The sequence below is a fragment of the Monodon monoceros genome, unplaced genomic scaffold, assembly GCF_005190385.1.
Source record: "Monodon monoceros isolate NGI ecotype Baffin Bay Population unplaced genomic scaffold, NGI_Narwhal_1 Super_Scaffold_3, whole genome shotgun sequence".
NCBI classification, from domain to species: Eukaryota; Metazoa; Chordata; class Mammalia; order Artiodactyla; family Monodontidae; genus Monodon; species Monodon monoceros.
Genome location: NW_021703780.1, coordinates 77,327,642 through 77,345,460, shown reverse-complemented (window position 1 = coordinate 77,345,460; position 17,819 = coordinate 77,327,642).

Below are 17,819 nucleotides of genomic sequence, written 5' to 3'. Positions count from 1 at the left end.
CAAACAGACCTCTACCAAAACCTCAAGTCTGTCACTTACTAACTTGGACAAATCATGTCACTTCTGTGAACATTGTTTTCTTTCATTTAGGGATAATACTAAACTGACGTCACAGAGCTGCCGCAAGGATAAAATGAACCGGTGTCTATGGCAGCATTTAGGACAGGGCTTCATACAGAATCGCTGTCTTGGAGAACTGAGGGTTTGGAGCATAGAATTCCAGTCCTGGTGCATCAAGGAAGGCCTTCAGGGTGGTCCTGTGGATGAGGATGTGGGCTTATGTGTTAATTAAAACACTGCTTCTCAAACTCCAATGTGTACTCATACCACTTGGGGAATTTTGTTTAAATGCAGATTCTGATTTAGCAGGATAGTGTAATGTAAGTGAGCTTCCAGGTAGTAATTTCAAGGCTGCTGGTTGCTGACATCACCTTTGAAGAACAAGGAATCAGAGGTGTTTACCTACCCTGTGTTTCCCTCCTCTTTCACCCACGTAGAAGAGATGTACTGTCTACTTTGAGTAGGGAGGTGGAGGGGGGAGTGGAGGATAAGGGCGATGCAAAGTCGGCAGACAGAAGGGGAATCTATGCAGATGAGGAAAGAAATCATGGAAAAAGAGATGGATTTGAGGTTTTAAACCCTGACTGGACTTTAAACTCACCTGGAGAGCTTTAAAACTCCATTTTCAACTCTCACCCCAGGAATATGTATTTAATTGACTGGGATGGGGCCAGACGTGACATATTAAAGCAGATGACCCCTCAGGCTGTCCCTGTGTGCAGCCAGCATTGAGAACTGCTGGCCTAGACAACAGAGGCAACTTTCCCAGCTGGAAAGAATCAGGAAAGTGTCTTATCAAGATAGTAGATCAGGTTTGGTGTTAGGGGGCTGCTAGTTGAAGGGGAAAAAAGCCTCATGAAAATGGCAGGTAAGAGCAAGCCAACTGGTTGATACCTTGAAAAATCTGATCCATTTGATGGGTCAAGAACACCCGATCTCTGGGTCTCTGAAATGATAACTTAGCTCTGGGCCTTTGAAGAAATGTGTTTTCTTGTGGAGAAGCCAACGGTAAATGGGAGATGTGAAATCCATGCCACTTTTTTTCTGGAATCGGACGCTTTTTCTTTCATGGACATTGTGGATTCGATTGTCCTCTGTGTTCACAGAGGCTGATGAATGATTCTCATTGGAGCACAGGAGCCACCTTGGCTGGTAGCCTTACCCAGGCCTCAATCCAGTGGGTCTCCATCAGGGTGCCCTGAGCCCAGCACATGTGCTCCAATGCACTCTGACCCATGAACATACTTAGTGCTGCTGTGGTTGAGTTTTGACTCTCGAAGCCGAGGTTTAGGCTGCCTTCTTGTCACCAGAAGTCAGCTCAGAGCTGGCTCTTTGCCAGCCTGGACACAAAGCTCAGCCGCCTTCCGGGATCTAAGCATGCCAGGTATCTGCGAATATTGTGGTTTTGTGGCAGATTCCTTATGTCTTGGGGTGGGAACCACATCAGACACCGTACAGCATTTCCCTTGAACAATCCCCGTTAGGTATATCTCTCCCATTGAAAGCCTGCGCACACAGCCAATAAGGAGACACTCCTCCATCACAAACCCCTAGCCCCCTCCCAATCGTTTACTCCTCTGGAGCAGAGTTGGCTCTGTCCTTTCTGCTCCACGCTTGGCTGCCTTTACCCAAGCATAGCAAGCACGAGGCCCTCCAGACACCCAGACCCGCCTTCTTTAGGTATATGTTGTTACCTGGGTGTTGAGCAGTTTATTCCGAGGGGTGCAGAGCTGGGCACAGCCTCTGGAAGGAAGAAAAAAGCATAGCAGGTGCAAATCACAGCCAAAGAAACTGCCTGTGAGAAACCTTTGCCTAAATATTCCCAGGGTCAATAGATGTGCTTCGTGACTGCGTGTTGGAATCACAGGGGGAGTTCGTAAAATGCTGATGCCTGGGCCATACCCCTGGAGCTTCTGATTTAATTGGCCTGGGGTGTGACCTGGGTGTTGGGATTCTTAAGAGTTCCCAAGGTCATTCCTAGCGTTCAGCCAAGTTTGAGACACGCTGTTCCATCCAAGCTGGTGAGTGCTAAAGAGGAAGAAAAAAAGACAGCTGCGGTCCTTACCTTATTGCTCTGTCCTGATTGCTGACCCATTTAGTCTTGTCTTGAGTGTTTTAATTCCTTCAAGTGAGCCCTCCAAGAGTCTACCGTCAGAAAGTATAAGCCTACAAAGGTTGAGAACCACTGAGTAATCCTGTGTCTTGGTGAGACAAAGAGGCCATTAAATAGGAGGGTAGGGGCTGGAGTTAGAATTTATCTCTGAGTTAGGATTGAGGAGAAATACCAGCTTCTTGTGTCAAACCAGTATCCTCATTTGCAGGATGCTTCTCAAGCACAGACTACGGCAGCAGGGGAAATGGGTACCAGGAAGCTCCCTTCGCTCTCCTTTTTATGGTTCCTATTCATGTGACAGAAGGCGCTGCAGGAAAATGATACAACAACGACTTGAGAGCTGGAAGGAAAAGGGCAGCCTTGAGAGGTGAGCAGTGCGGGGCAGAGAGGCTGGGCAAGAAGCAGAAACAGGTAGTCAAGGGGGAAGGAGTTCCACTCACCTTCCTCAGTACATGCTGGTCCTTCTAGCGCACCTTGGGTAAATTAAAAGGTGTTGGGACTTCCCTGGTGGCGCAGTGGTTAAGAATCCGCCTGCCAATGCAGGGGACACAGGTTCAAGCCCTGGTCCGGGAAGATCCCACATGCCGTGGAGCAACTAAGCCCGTGCTCCACAACTACTGAGCCTGTGCTCTAGAGCCTGCGAGCCACAACTACTGAAGCCCGTGTGCCTAGAGCCCGGGCTCCACAACAAGAGAAGCCACCGCAGTGAGAGGCCCGCGCACCGCACTGAAGAGTAGCCCCAACTCCGGCAACTAGAGAAAGCCCGCGCACAGCAACGAAGACCCAACGCGGCCAAAAATAAATAAATTTATTTAAAAAAAATTAAAAGGTGTCCCCTTAGATGCACCCACATCCCACCCCAGGCACGTGAGAAACCCTGAACACTGTGTGGATGTGTGAGTGGCAGAGACAGAGAGAGAGAGAGAGAGAGAGAGAGAGAGTGCTTTAATAGAAAGCGATCCCCAAAGGCAGGAACAGATCACGAAATCCTCGGACAACAAAGCGGGGCTTCATTCCTTCTGGAACCACCTCTCTTAACAGCACAAGGTGATGACAGATCCCACCACCTCAGCGAGCATCTGGTTCCTCTTCTGACCTTCCTGGGAAACTTGGGGTTCTGATGTGATATTTATGAATGTACTTTGCAAACAGTAGACTGCTACCTAAGTGCAAGGGATTATTAAAAACGTCAGCTTTGCATCTTTGTGTTTTATAAGGGTACTAGGAAAACAAGGAGCACAGCATTATAAGCCCCCACATGCATGGTTGAAAGGAGTGTCAGTAGAAGGGAAAACAAAAACATATTTTTCTGTTATTACAAAAGACACACGTCATGGGGGAAAAACTTAGACAATTGCAAAGACATAAAACCTGAAATGCCTCCTTCCAGGCATACTGGTATTTATCTCCCAAGGGAAGTATTTGTGCATATTTAAAATCCATTATTTTTCAAATTTAAAAGCCTCTTTTACTTCAAAACAATACATGTTTCTTGTAGAAACACAATAGATAGTTAAAAAAAGAAAAGAAATCTATATTCTACCACTTAGGACCTCCTAATCTTCTAGAACTTTAAAAAGTTATGTAATTTTTATATTTCGTATTTTTACCTTTATTTATTATACAAGGAATACAGACTCATTTTATAAAAATTAGATGAGCAAAAGGGAAACTATTAAATCACCTGAAACTCAAGCCTCAAAACAATCGATCACAATCTGTAGTATTTTTTGTTACAGTCTCTGGACTTTTAAATATTCAAATATGGGACTTCCCTGGTGGTCCAGTGGTTGGGACTCTGCATTTGCACCACAGGGGGCACGGGTTCGATCTCTGGTCAGGGAACTAAGATCCCACGTGCCTCGCAGTGTGGCAGAAAAAAAAAAAAATCAAATATATGTATTTTTTAAAAATTTATTTAATTTATTTATTTATGGCTGCATTGGGTCTTTGTTTCTGTGCGAGGGCTTTCTCTAGTTGTGGCAAGCGGGGGCTACTCTTCATCGCGGTGCACGGGCCTCTCACTATCGTGGCCTCTCTTGTGTGGAGCGCAGGCTCAGTAATTGTGGCTCACGGGCCCAGTTGCTCTGTGGCACGTGGGATCTTCCCGGACTGGGGCAGGAACCCGTGTCCCCTGCATCGGCAGGCGGACTCTCAACCACTGCGCCACCAGGGAAGCCCTTAGTGTAGTACTTTTGATCATTTCTAACATTTTTGCTTTACACATATTAGAATATATTTATAAATGTAAGATGATTTAATGCCCTGTGAAATATTTAGCCTGCCAACACTGTCTTTTTATTCCAGTTTTCTTCTGATTTAATTTTTCTTTTTTTAAAATTTTTAAAAATTTATTTATTTATTTATTTTTAGCTGCGTTGGGTCTTCGTTGCTGTGCACGGGTTTTCTCTAGTTGTGGCACGCAGGGGCTATTCTTCATTGCGGTGCGCGGGCTTCTCATTGCAGTGGCTTCTCTGGTTGTGGAGCGTAGGCTTCAGGTGTGCAGGCTTCAGTAGTTGCAGCATGCAGGCTCGGTAGTTGCAGCATGAGGGCTAGAGCTCTCAGGCTCAGTAGTTGTGGTGCATGGGCTCAGCAGTTGTGGCTCGCAGGCTCTAGACCACAGGCTTAGTAGTTGTGGCGCACGGGCTTAGTTGCTCCACGGCATGTGGGATCTTCCTGGACCAGGGCTTGAACCCGTGTCCCCTGCATTGGCAGGCGGATTCTTAACCACTGCGCCGCCAGGGAAGTCCTGATTTATTTTTTTCTGATTGTGTATGTCAGTTTCATGCTCATACAAGAAAATTTGTAGACCACAGAAGCATGTGCATTGGGAAGAAAGAAAAAAGTCTCCGATAATCCCACTACCGAGAGAGAATCGTCTCTCTAGTTACCTCCATCCACTCCCTCACCACACATGACTTTACACAGTCTTTTTCAAAGTACTATTTGTAGACTTCTGACTAGGAGGATGCTTTGATGGAGTGTCTAAGTGTTGGCTGTTGTTCAGGGAGATTTTAGCCCTGTTGCAATACTCAGAATTGTTTCTAGTAAGTACCTGAAAGAAATATGCACCTGGGTGAGGCCGTGCTGAGATGCTGTGTTCTTCTTCCCTATCTTAGAAAGTACTGTGTGGATAGATCCCTAAGGTTCGCTGCAGCTATGTAGGAACGGGGCGTCCGGAGGCTTCACCTGGCTTAACAGTCACAGACTTAGTTAAGATAAAAATGTAAAGGCCAAGATACAGAAGACAAGTACATACAGGCCAAGGGGGAGGGGAGATAAACAGCTCCTTGCTACACCTGATCCAGATTTGATGTTAGAATATTTCAGGCAACAGGGCCCTATTCTCAATCTAGATAAATAAGTTTACATTTCTGACTATAAAATGAATACACATTATAGGAAATACATTTAAAAGGCAAAAAGAAAAATCTTATTTCACCATCAGTCCATTTTAAGGTTTTATGTGTTTCTTTCCAGTTTCTCGACGCATGTGTTTTAAGACTAGTTAAAGCCCACAGCTTACACTGGTTTTGTTTTTCCACTTCATATTATAGCAGAAGCATCTGCCCATGTCAGTAGCTGTGGATGAAGATTTCTTCAGGTTCCGTTAGTAATTGTATTGCCTTGAGAGATGAGGAAGAAACATACATCAAAGATGTCTGCGAGGGGCACATGCAGTGATAAAGCAAAATAAAATGGTCTACTGTTCCCCTATAGCTGACAGGATACATTTTCCTTCCTGGGTTACTAAGCTTTATCTTCCTAAGCAAGATAAAGTGGTTGTTGAATAGATAGGTAAGATTCTGCCGCTCATAAGTGAGCCTGAGGTGTAAATAAGTTCAGGGAAAACTGGTTCCTGCTCTGAAGAGATGGACCCAGGGGCACTCGTCCCCGAGGAGATGCTTTTATGGCAGGTGGTAGGGGAGACACTCTTGGCGTCCCCTTTGAGGTGGGATTGGGACTTGTGCATGTGGCTTGTTCAGACAAACATGTGGAGGCCACTTATATCTTGTCTCCTCTTTGATCAAGTAACAAAAGTTAAGGTCTAGAAACACTCAAACCATGTTCCCCAGGGCGTTACTACTGTTGCCTCTTTTACCACCCACATCTACCCAGGAGCAAGATGTGGGCAGGGTTACTGCCACTGGCTCTTGGGTTTCCTTCCAGGGAATTTGAAAAAGGTGCTGCTTCCTGTGTATGGAGAGCATTCCCTCCATCTGTTAGCAACTTGTAATGCACTGGTTTTGTTACTGACCTTTGCTAAACATCTTTATAATTAAAATACAAATAGGCAATGACTGCATTGTGAACACTGCCCTCCCAACCTGTTCCTGCCAGTTACAAGGCCATGTGCTGTGTGGTGCAGAGCTGGCTGTGTGGTAGCCCTGCTGAGAAGACCAAGTGAGCATCCTGGGCTGGTACTGATTGTAACTGGGGTTTGAATTGCTAACACTCCCTGCCCCCCAGGCCTACCAAAGCTACTGCCTTCTATTTAGTCATTGAACAAACATGGAGCGTTTGCAATGAGCCAGACCCTGCGCTAGGCCTGGGCAAATCGAGAGATGAATGGGCCATGGCGTGCGGTGGGTCAATGGAAAAATGCAATATAGGGGAATCTACCCTTTAGGTGACTGAGTTTTTGAGCATTTTTCCCAGGGCTAGGATTAGGGTGAGGTGAGTTAGGCAGAGATGTGTACGTGTAGGATAGGATCCTATCTTTAAAAGGATATTCTGTTCATCATGGACTTTTTTTGCGTTCATTTTGATCCTTTAATTTATTGCCTAAAAATCTTGATTACTGTGTTTGTGGGCACCCCTGTAAATTTTGCTCCTGAGGCCAAGACCTCACTCCCTTCACCAAACTTGAACTCAAACCAAACCTTGCCCTCGGGGCACTGAAGGTCATCAACTAATACATACTCACACCGGGGGAGGGGGGCGGCATGGAAGCTGCGTCATCCTCTTGTTTTGGATTTGGGGTATAGGTAGACTGGCCTTGCCACTAATTTGCTGCATTACCCCCGCCAAGCTGCTTTTCTTCACTCAAGTTCAGTGTCTCATCTGGAAAAACCCTAAACTGGGAGAATTATCTTTTTGACACAGAGAAGAGTGTCTTCTTTTGACAAATAAGTAAACAAGATCACTTCAATGTATGCTACATGCCATATGAGGGAGTGCGTGTGTGAGAGATGTTACAATAGGGGATCAGGAATGTTCTCTCAGGGGAGGTGGTGAGCTGAAACATCAACGTTAAGTGGACACCATGGCTTGCAATTTTTTTTTGACAGCTGATTTTAATGAGCCCTTAGTTTGTGCCTGTTATAACATGTATAACAACTATTAGGTGTCCCAACTCATCTTTCTCAACAATGCTGTGAGGTTAGGACTCTTGTTATAGCTTTTAAAATTGATGTGGATAAGGAGACAGAAGCAACAAGAAGTCAGTTAATTTGGGAAGATTACTAGCTAGCAAGTGGTGGAAAAAGAATGGGCACGTGGTCACGGGGGATTCAAAGCTTGCAGTCAGTGGTTACTTAATGAGCATCTCCTGCAGAAGTAGATATAGGGCCATTTTTCATCCTGCTTCGTCTCATTTACCAACACTTAGGAAATACTAAATAGATTCCACGCATGGTGCAGACTTTTGAGTCCACTTTGGGGGTGATGGGACTTCGGTATCTTGATCGTGCTGCTGGTTACAGGTCTGTATGAATTAGTCAAAACTGGCAGAACTGTGCACTAAAATGGGTGATTTTTACTGTAGGTGAATTATATTTTAATTAAAAAAAAAAATCTCCACGCCCAACCCTCCACCTCCACCCCGTATCCCAGCTACAGCAGCAAGGGCCTTGAAGTGGTCCCTGCCCCTAACTTAAGCAGGGTGAGGGAAGAGACTTCGGGGGCGGGCCCAGGTGAGGGAAGGGAGTAAGCCCCGGTGGGCCGGCCGGGAAGCAGGGAAAGGGAGAAACTAGGCACAGCTGGGCGCCCCCCGGGGAGGGACGGGAAGGGCCCGTGGACCGCGGGGCGAGCCCGGGGAGGGCGGGGGGATGCCGGGAGAGAGGGAGGGACCTGCGGGCGGGAGGGCGAGAGGCACAGGCGAGGGAGGAGGGCGAGGCGTGTGCTCCGGAGCCAGCCTGGGGCTGCGAGGCGGAGACTGCCCACCGGCTGCCGAAGGTGCCCGCCGAAGGTGTCCGCCCAGGCGACCCGCCCTCGCGGCCGCGGTGCGGACGGACCGACGGACGGCGCTGCTTGCAGGAGGCGCCCGGACATGTTCAGCCGGAGCTCCCGGAAAAGACTCTCCAGCCGCTCGGTGAGTGTGCCCCGCCAGAGCGGGGCCAATCCCCGGGTACCCCGGCCCTCCGCGAGCGCCCCAGCCCAGACTCCTTCCGCCCGGCGGCCGCGCACCTGTGGCCCCAGGTAAGCCGGCCCCGCGGGCGGGGGTGTGGCCCGGGCTTGCGGGAGCGCTCGTAGGGGCAGAAGGGGTTAAGTCCGGATCCCGAGTCCCGGGGAGAGCCAGACCGGGCACCGTGACCCTGAATGTCACCGCCCCCCGCACCCCTCCTTTGCCCCTTCCCTTAAGGCAGGTCGCATTCCCAGCAACCAAGCTCCAGCTTCTTGGAGCACTAGCCGCGGACTTGACTTTGGGGCTGTTTTTTGGGGTGTCCCGTGCTGCCCCCTTCCCGGGAACCCTAGCCTGGTCTAAGGCGAGCGCGCTATGGTCGCTTCTTAGGGACTCTGGGAAGCAGAAAGGTCTTGCTTTTGTTTCTTAGAAACCCGTGACCAAGGTGTCTGGGGGAGACAAAGCCCCAGCCAGGGCCATTTCTTGGTGGCTTAGTGCCCACGCCAGAGACAGCCCGCCTAGGCTTCCCCAGGCGAGAGACCACCCCAGGGGCACCGGCAGCGCCCCACCCCAAATCCCCTACCTCGGAGAGGAGCTTCGGAGTCAAATCAGAGGAGGTGGGGTGGGAGAGGCAGGCCGTCGCGCCTGGGGCACAGTGGGGCTTTGGAGGGAGCCCCAGCGGCGGAAACATGCTTGTGTTGTCTTTTTGTTTTGAAGTTGACCGGACTGGGGCGGATCGAGAGAGGCCAGCCATGTAATGCCTGTGGTGATCAGTGCCCAGGGTTCGCCTTGCATAAATGGAGGTAGGACCCCTTACGTGGGATTCCTAAAGACATACCACTGCAGGGGGGAAATCTATACATATATGTCATATATGTGTATATATGCACACAAGCACATTTTTCGCCTTTTAAATTCACGCGTAAGTCACATGGAAAGAATGCAAAGGCTGTTCTTTTAAGAGTGGGACTACATCTGCTACAAATATTGAAGGTGGAAGTGGTGACCAGACACTGAGAATGCAGGAGAGCCGGGCTCAGGCTGCATTTCCCTGATGTGAGAGTTTTGGGTCTTTGCACCCACCCTCTGTGTATCTAAGTCACTCTGTCCCAAGCGATTCAAGGCACGACAGTTTTTCCAAGTGCCGCGGTACAGCATGTGTAGGATTCCTGGGACTAGCTGGTGTTTTCCAATTGTGTTTTTAATTCAGCCTCTGTAACTCTGGGTCCCAACCACAAATCCACCACTGCCTGCCTGTGCTGTGTCAACCCTCTTCGGTGGCCAGATGTTTCTTATTAATGTGCCGTGAATGTTGACTTCCAGGCAGCCCCAGCCTGGATTGGAATGATTATGTTTGGGGGACAAGGGATCTGGGTGCCCTCCCAGTACATCTGGCTGCTGGGGCTCCGGCTGGGAGAAGTTAGGGTGCAGGCTTACAGGCCCTCTGTTTGGCTATATAAAGAGAAGAGATGGATCCTTCTTGGCAACTTCATGAAAAGGCCAAAGCCGTCTGCAGGAGAAAATTCTGCAACAATGTAACCCGTTCTCTCTTTGCTTAATGCATCTTCCTCCCCCCCCACCCCCCATGTCCCTTTGAAGAATGCTGTTTCTGGATACTGGGGAGAAAAGCCTGCCTTGATTTGGTGTGGTTTGGTTTGGGTTTTTTTCCCTCTGTGTGTGCTTCTCTCCTTTCTCCCAGTTGGTCATGTGTGCTGGGCACCCAGTTCTAAGGAAACTCCCAACCGGCTCCTTCAGAAATTAAATGCTTTTGTTCCTGCCTCTGATGGGTCTGGCAGCCTCTTTGCCTTTGTTTCAGGACACTGAGTGCAGCCCTTATGGCTCCCTAGCATTTAATAACTTCTGTGGCAGAGGCAAGGCCGGGCGACCTTATAAATATATAATGCGCAGACATAGGCATCCATCAGTCCTGCCGATGTTGTAGCCCAAATAGGTGTGCTCTGGACTGGCCCCTGGTGTGTCCCCAATGTGAAAGTGGCGATACATGGGAATAGGTGCAGAAAGCGTCATTTTTTTCAACCAAATCCTGTGTGGCGGTGCTGACTGCTTCCTGTTTGAACCGTCTTGTGCTCTAATGGGGGTGGGAAAGGCAGAGTGATGAACAGGAGAGTGATTTCCGGCTCCTCCCCTACTCTGGAGCCTTTGGGTCAACTTCTGACCAGAGGCCTGTGGGGCAGTGGTACAGTGTGCGTGTGTACCCAGGTGCCCCTCCTTTCGGTCTCTGTGACCTCTGACCTCCAGCCAGTCACTGTCCCTAGTTCTCAGTTTCCCTCTTCCGTTAAGTGGGAATAATTATGGTACTTAACCTCACAGCTTTATTGTAGGGATGAAATGAGATATTGAAAACACGTTGTTTGCTCCATACCGGGCACACAATAAACATTAGCGACTTTGTCAATTATTTTTAGCTTCCTCTCAGCTGTTGCCCTGGAGGAATCATAACTAGCGTGCTTGAGGCTGCTGGGTGTCCCCCGGTCACTTTAGACTGTCATGACCACAGCTTCTTAGAGCCCCTTAAGCCGTTTGAACCCAGCTGGTTTTGTGAGGGGAAAACGAGCGTTTGATTTTCAGCCCATTATGGAGCCTTTCTTTCGGAAAGAGCCTTTCATGAGGCTGAGATGGGTTTTCGTGCGGAAGCAGTTTCTTCACTAGCGGCAGAAAAGCCTCCATGAATGCGGTTTTTATGGTGTTTCCACCCATTGCTGGAAAGGAAGCAGATCCTTGCTTTTTGCCCCCTCCTTTTCCCTCATGGGCATGTTTTGGGTGACCTTTTAGAGAAGGGGGACAGCCATTTCTGGGTTATGGTACAATATTCTTTTTGGCAGTTTGAAATCCACAGTATGCTCCGTTTCCACTCCTCTGACCGGGGGGGGCGGGGCACTCTGAGCCCCTGGGAGAGACAGTTGTATCCGGATAGGAGGAAAGGCTAGCCTGACACAGGCTGAAAGGCTGCCTTTGGTCTGTTGCAAGGAGACCAAAGGCCTTTGCCCCCAAGTACCAAGGCACCCTAAATATTACGGCTCATGCGTGTCAGCTCGTCCCTCTGATTCTATATGCTCCCCCTCCCAACCATTGTCCACACAGCAGGCAGCTCCTAAAAGCAGAATGGACTCGCGTTCCTGCTTGCAGCACTGAAGGTACTGAAGTTCTTGGGAGGAAGCGGGTTGTAAACAAACTTTGCTTCCCTTTCTGGTGTGCTGGAGAGAGCTGGGGCTTTGAAGTCCAGAGAGAGCAGGGCTGTGGTCTTGCTCTGGTTTTGCCAAGCTGTGTGACCTTGGGCGAAAGGCTCAGGCTCCCTGAGTTGCATTTTCCTCAGCCGTCACTCTGGGATCTCTCCACTGAACAAATATTTGAGGGCCTGCTGGTGCCAGGTGCTCCGCTGTGCCGGGGATACGGCAAAGAACAAAATAGACAGGATTCCTGCCCTCATTCAACAAATAATTACAATTTAGATAAGGTGGTCCAGAGAGGACTCTCTGAGGAGGTGACATTTGCACAGAGACTTAGATGAAGCAAGGGAGGGAGGGTCCTGTTGATTCAAACCTGAGGCAGGAACCGGCAGCATCACCGTCTCACGGGAGCCTGTTAGAAATGTGAAGTCTTAGGCCCTGCCCTGGACTTGCTGAATCTGACTTTAGGCCTTAACAAGATCCCCAGCTGATTCATGTGCAGGGCAAAGATTGAGGAAAGCTGAGTTACAACACCTGGCACCGCTTCAGCCAGCTGGCTCTCTGCCCTCTGGGGCTTCTGTGTGTGAGCAGAGATGCCTAAGGTTCTGTGGAGGGCTGTTATCTTCTATGGAGATTTTCCTGAGGGCTCATTCTCCTTCCCCATTTGTATTGTCACCCGCACCTTTAGATGGCAAATGTGGGGATTTTTAGGATTTCTAAAAAAACAAACAGCAAAAAAAAAGCACACACACAAAAAAACAAAACCCACAGGAGTTCCACGTGTCGGAGAGGGCTCATAATCGTCAGCCAGAGCGCTCTCCTCCACCTGATGTAGGGCAGCTGGGGAGTAAAGATGGGCACTGCTCCCTACAGGTGACCTGGCCCCAAAAAAGCTGCCCCTCAAGGCAGCCCAGGACAAATCCCGCAGTGGCCAGGCTGCTGAGGGAATTCTCATTAACAGGAAGATTAAGGCATCTTTGTGGACTGTGGCCAGAAGAAAATCATTAATAACTAGGCACTCAGTGTGCTTTGCTTACGAGACAGCTTTCTGAGTGGGGATTAATTGGAGTTGCTTGTTTGTACCCACTTGGAGCAGGGAGGGGGAAATAGCCATTTTTACAGTGACGATTTGCCCTGTGAATGCCTAGGCACTGAGGAATAAAGATGATAATAATGATGCCAAAGCAGCATCAGCAGTGACAAGGCTGTGTGTGTACTTACTCTGTCCAGAGCTGTCTCCCCACATTTTTATTGATACGTACATTTCTGTTGCATCCTCACCAGAACCGATGAGGCAGATGTGGTGATTTTCCTGATGAGAAACTGAGGCTCACAGTTGTTCAAACAGTGGCCCAAGGTCTCCTGGCTACTGAGAATGAAGCTAGGATTTGGCTCTAAAACCCAGGCTGGTTTCCCTGTGACTCCCTGCCTCTTGTGACTTCTCTATTCTAAGGCAGAGGTCACAGACTAGAGGCCCTGGGCTCACATCCAGCCTGTGGATGGGTTTTGTTTGGTCTGCACAGTGCATTAAATGAGGGGCTTTTTCTAACATGAAAATCCAGGTTTCCAGCTTCTCTTGAAGAATCCAAAGATGTGGTAACATGGGGCCGACTTTCCTATGTGGCAGCACACAAGAGGTCTCCCTTTAGATGGATGTGACCTTGACTCACCCTAGCCACCAACATTCCAGTCTCATTCGGGGACCTCTTCAAACACTTAGGTGACCTGTCAGGTCCTGGAAGTGATTGGAAATTGTGAACCCTAAATGAGTATTCTCATCTCTCCAAAAATCATATTAAAAAAATAACAGTATCTTCTGTCATATTAGCTGCCATTGTTAAAGCGTTGACACTGCCAGGGGAGTGTCTCACATGCTTCCAATCTTTCACTTGCAACAGTCCTTGGAGTTGGGTGCAATTATTTACACCCCTTCTGATAGTTAAGGAAAGTGAGTCTCAGGTTAAATAACTTGCCTAAGGTTCTGCAGCCCCTTAGTCAGTGGGGCTGTCTGACTTCCAACCCTGTCAGACTTGAAAATTCTGTGTTCTGGACCAGAAATTCTCAAACTTGGCTGGCATATGAATCACCAGGGGATCTTGTTCAAATGCAGATTCTGATTCAACAGGCTTGAGGGCAGAGGACTAAGATGCTGCATTTTTTAACAAGCTCCCAGGTGATGCTGATGCTTCTGGTCCTGGGACATGCTTATAATAGGAGTTGGCAAACTCCTATTTGGTCCTGCCGGCCAACTCAGACCCTTCACCTGTTTTGTATGATTCATAAGCCATGCATGGTTTTAACATTTTTTTAATGGTTGGACAAAAATCAAAAGAATATTATTTCATGACATATGCAAGGTCTATGAAATTCAAATTTTAGTGCCCATAAATCGTTATCTGAACAGAGTCACTCCCACTTATTTACATATTGTCCGTGGCTGGTTTTGACCTACAGCAGTAGAGTTGAGTACTTGAAACAGAGAATGTACAGTTTACAAAGCCAAAAACATTTACTCTGTCCATTTACAGAAGATGTTTGCTGACTCCGGGTCTATACCACTAGTAAGGGAATATGCAAGTAGCTTCTCTTAGTTTTAGACGAAAGGAATCTGAGAACCTTTTGGGAGGTACAGAGCTAAAGGAAACATCCCCTCCAACCTGGTTGAGAATGGTGCTAAAATCAAAGGCAACCAAAGAACCAGGGAACAGACTAAAGCCATTTCTAAAGGGCATGTGGAGATGAGGCTGGCAAGACCAGATCAATGAACCGCCGGTGGATTCTAAGCTCCTTGTAATCCCTTTAACGTTTCAGCTTTGCTGATAAATGTAGATTTGACTCTTGCATTAAAAGGCTGGCTTTCAGAACAAGCCTCCCGGAGTTGCGCTTTGATGAGCGGCTGATATGGAAAGCCCAGAGCAATGGTAGCCTTGTGAAGTCATTTTAATTATGCAGAGTGGTTAGTCTGGGGACAACGGCCGCCTTTCCAGGCAGGATGCTTGGCCTCTGAGCGGCTGTTCCCCAAGCAGCGCTCACTGGGTCAGCCAGGACTGCGCCTTGAAAAGCATCTTTCCTTAGTTGCCTTGGTAATTGTGTTGATTGATGACTGAGGTGGTAACTTGGGGAGGTGCTGGCCTGGTTTCCTTTAGTGGTTGTAATTTGGCTGAGAAATGGGTTCCCACTGATTTTTTTTGCTTGGGCAGGAAAAACCACTCTGTCTCAGTCAACTGGTGTGCCAAGAAAAGGGGAAAAAAAGGAGGTGGGGTGCGTGTGCGTGTGCGTGTCCACGTGCTTGCGCCTAAGAAATTCTTGGAATCCTCTAGGTAGGGAAAGATGCTTAGCAGCTAAGAAATGCTGGTTGGCTCACCTTCCTTATGTCATTAGCATTTGATAATATGCCCGGTAGAACCTGAAGCACCTAAATAGAGGTTTTTCTTTTGAGGAAATATGTATGTTCATCCCAAAGTATCTGTATTATCTCTGATTTTGAAATAAGACATGGCTATTATAAAAGATTTAAAAATCACAGGCTTCCGTGGTGGCGCAGTGGTTAAGAATCCGCCTGCCAATGCAGGGGACACGGGTTCAAGCCCTGGTCCAGGAAGATCCCACATGCCGCGGAGCAGCTAAGCCCGTGCGCCACAACTACAGAGCCTGCACTCTAGAGCCTGTGAGCCACAACTACTGAGCCTGCGTGTCGCAATTGCCAAAGCTCGTGCGCCTAGAACCCGTGCTCCACAACAAGAGAAGCCACCACAAGGAGAAGCCACCACAAGGAGAAGCCCGCACACCGCAACGAAGAGTAGCCCCTGCTCTGGCAACTAGGGAAAGCCCACGCACAGCAACGAAGACCCAACACAGCCAAAAATTAAAAAAAAAAAATTACACGAAATTTCAATTTTAAGTCCATAAATAAAGTTTGAATGGAACACAGCCATGCCTATTCATTTAGCATCATCTACGGCTGCTTTTACAGTAGAATTGAGTAGTTGAGACAACCCTCATGGTCCACAGAACTGAAAGTATTTACTAGCTGGCCCTGTACAGAAACAGTTTACTCACCTCCACAGCTAGAAATATATGTTGTTTATGGCTTGGGATTTATTTCTTCAGATTCATTCAAATTATTATTTATTAACATGATTTTATAGAAAATACACATTCCACATATGGTCTTTTATAGCTTACTTTTTTCTTACTTAGAAATACGTTTTAGGGCTTCCCTGGTGGCGCAGTGGTTGAGAGTCCGCCTCCCGACGACAGGGGACACGGGTTCGTGCCCCGGTCCGGGAAGATCCCACATGCCGCGGAGCGGCTGGGCCCGTGAGCCATGGCCGCTGAGCCTGCGCGTCTGGAGCCTGTGCTCCGCAACGGGAGAGGCCACAACAGTGAGAGGCCCGCATACAGCGAAAAGAAATATGTTTTGGACATCTTTATATGTCCGTGTATAAAGGACATAAAGATCTAATATATTTATTAGCTTTTAGAATCCAGTATGTGGGTTATCATTGAATTAAATATTTTTGGTTTTTTTCCCTTGTTTTCCCTTGTTCCTCATTATACACCATATGACAATAGCTTTTTTGGCTGTTTTCCCTTGTTCCTCATTATACACCATATGACAATAGCTTTTCTTATGCTACGACATGCTGTTGTGGAGCTCTTGTCAAATTGTCCTCCAAAGACATGTTGCCAACTTCCACCCCCATTCCTTAAAAAATTGGAGTGTATTTGTGTGTTTTCTTTGGGCTGAAACTTTGAAACATCTCAGCTTGTGGAGCAACCTGACAATTAATCCTTGTTTAATCACCCTGAGTGACAATTTGTACCTGATGAATAGTGAGAAAACACAGAGCACTGATGTCAGTCATCTTTTTTTCCAAAACACATTTTATTTGTCTTTAATTCCCAAAGCGATATCCACATTCTGTTGAAAGGTTGTTATTCATTCTTATGCTTCTGTTGTTTAAGGTTGGTGGGATGAGGGGAATCTAATGAGTTTGTTATTTTGTGGTCTCAAAAAGCTGGAAGATTATCCTTTAACTCTGCGATTAATGAGTATCCCAGAGGGAATTTCCTGTGAACTGAGGGAGCATTCCCTAAAGGGAATGATTCCTAGATCATTGAGCATTTTGTGATCAAAAGGATTCTACCTGCATTTTATATGAGAGAGCCATGGGGGTTGAACTCTGGGAAGAAATGTGTATTTCTAGGCAGTGTCATAAAAATTTCTATGAAGCTTGTAAGGGCTGCTGGGGGAGCATTCTAGCTGTGTGGTTAAAGGGACAGGCTTTGAAGATACTTTGCTGGAACTGTAGTCTTGGTTCTGCCTCTTACAGGCTGAGTATCCTTAGGAAAGTGACTTAACCTTTCTGAGCCTTTCTTGGTTTTCTCATCTGCAGTGTGGGAATAGTATTACTTATTACCATGAGGTTATCTTACGTGGTTATTGTGAGAGTTAAATGGGATAATGTGTGCATTGTGCCTCATTGGGCATGATGCGTAACGTGGGCTCCATATACGTTTGTGGTTGGAAGAAGGGTTAATGGAAACAGAATTAGATGAGAAGCAAGAACACCTGGGTTCACGGCCCTGACAATTGTAGGTTATGTGACAGAACAAGTCACTTTCCCACCATGAGGCACAGCCCTTCACTTGCTAAAAATGGGGGTGATGATTCTTGTCTTAGGGCCTTAATTCAGAAGAGATAAGAGTCGAGTCCCCCCTGATGTGAGGATTTAGGGTCTAAAGGAATGAGACTTCCTGGTGGAATAGCAGATTCATATGGCTCATCACAGACACACCTGGGGACATGTACACTTTAGATGAAGTGGCGTTTGGAAGAATTGGACCTTTTACGCTCACAGTCTCTTTGCTTAAGTGAAATATGCATATGATGTTTGTAAAAACAATTTGCAACCTATAACAGGAAGACGACAGTTAGACGCTGCCCTTGGGGTCAGTATATGAAAAGGGGCTTTTTTGTGCCTGGCACCCATGAAAATTCATGTCCAAGGTGAAAATCACACATCATCAAGGCAGTACTTAATTCATTTTACCCAAGCCTGCTTAATAAGTATGAATTTTTGTGGTGCCTTAGTGTGCCATGCTAAACACT